Below are 2,125 nucleotides of genomic sequence, written 5' to 3'. Positions count from 1 at the left end.
GTTTTTGTAAATACTGACACACGACACACAACGTTGCACTAAGGTGTGCATGCTGCTGAGAATATCCCTACACCTGGGACAGTTTATTTTATATTGTTATTACTGTTATGACTTTATTTTATATATAATGTTTACTGACATGTACAACTGACACTTTATTTACATTTAAAATTGTTCTATTTAATGTTATGTCTTGAGAGTGCAATAAAGAAAACCGACATGGCGATTAAGCTTATTTCTCCTGACACTTTATCTTTTGTGACCTGTGTAGCATCCTATACATCACATGTAAGTGATTATTCTGATACCATCATGTTTCATCGGTTATAAACTGGCAAAGCTTTATTTGTCATTTATTTATCATCAATGTTGCAACCTTGTGGGGGAATGGCAGGGGCACATACACAAATATGACAATTTATATCATTTTAAATATTATTTGACCTAAACTTTTAATTCCCCCCCATTTCACACAACACAACATGGAGTCCACTATGGGCCAAAACTAACATGTATGTTTGCATAGTGTTTATGGCAGACGGATGCAGTGGGTCTCAGGAAGATATATAATAAAGGTGGGTTTGCTGCTGAGACTCCCTACAGCTGGGAGTTTATTTTATATTGTTATTACTGTTATTATATAGTACAACTGACACTTTATTTTATATTGACAATGTTTACTGACATGTACAACTGACACTTTAGTTACATTTAAAATATTTCTATTTAATGTTATGTCTTGAGAGTGCAATAAAGAAAACCGACATGGCGATTAAACAGATCCTGTATCAGTTTTTCTTCTTCTCTTGTTTTGTAGCGGGTTGCAAACAACTTTAAGGTGCTTACCGCCACCTACTGTACTTGTAATCTTCCCTCAGGGAAAAGTACTCCGGTGTGAACGCGATCTGTACTAAGTACCCTGGGGTTAAAAGCGCCAGGGCTCTTAGTGCCGGAACTAAGTACAGGAAAGTACTTGGTGTGAACGCGGCTATTGGCAAAATGCATAGATTAGCGCCGGCTGGGGCAATCGGGCTTAAGAGGTTAAGCAATTGAAAAAAAACTGTAATAGTATCTCACGTCTGAGCTATAATGAAGGAAGATACACAAGGAAAGAGATAGGAAGGTGTAAAATAAGCGTCAGTCAGTGGAACTGGAACTGCTGTAAAAGCCCCCTGAAAGAGGTAGGACTGTTTGCTTCTTTTCAATTAGAAACAACAGCCAATAGGGAAACTCCAGCTCTCCACCTACCAATTGTGTAACTCAGACAGAGGCTTATTAAAGGGTGGACACAGATTGACAGATTAATTATAAAAAATGTTTAATAAAAGAAAGAAATTCTTTAATTTTCAAAAGAAATTCTTTTTTCTCATAGCATTTTAAAATTGAATACATGTCACTAATCAATACTAATAATTTTAAGAAATTCCTGCTGACCTTACACTAATCCGCTCTCTCAGAAGGGAGCCATGTCATTATTCTTTCATCTTTAAGGCCCTTACTCAGGGCCTCCCCTACCGACACGCAGAACACGCGCAGTGCGTAGGGCCTCATCTTGCGCATGGGGCCTCATCTTATGCGCAAATGCGAAGCAATTATGCACGCCACAGTTTCCCCGGCACTAATAGTTCACGAGCGTGCTCTACTGGTTCGACACATTTATAGTTGTTTTTGCACATCATAACTTTCCTGTCATTTCAGATCCCGCCTTCCTCCAGGCTCTTACAATCAGCTCACTCCCCTCACCTGGTCTCCCCAGCCCTTCCCCTCACCTGCTACTCATTCCCTCATTACTCCACAGTATATATACCACCTCACTCCCACTTGTCCTCTGCCAGATTGTCTTGTGTGTTTTGCCAAGCTCTCCAGCGTTTCAAATATATTTTGCCTAGTTATCTGTCCTGCCCGGTTTTGACCCTGCCTGATATTGGACCTCAAGTTTCCTGCCTGCCTCCTGATCGGATTTGTTTGCCTGACTGCTGGATTTCCTGGTTTTGACCCTGCCTGTCCCTGACCTGAAAAAAACAAACATTCTGAACACTGGTTGTATCTGTGTCGTGCTACTGGGTTCTAATCTGTACCTGTGAGCGTGACAAAGAGTTAAAAAAATATGATGCAGACTAAAGAG

Source organism: Trematomus bernacchii, unplaced genomic scaffold (genome assembly GCF_902827165.1).
Source record: "Trematomus bernacchii unplaced genomic scaffold, fTreBer1.1, whole genome shotgun sequence".
Lineage (NCBI taxonomy): Eukaryota > Metazoa > Chordata > Actinopteri > Perciformes > Nototheniidae > Trematomus > Trematomus bernacchii.
This window is presented reverse-complemented; position numbering follows the sequence as displayed.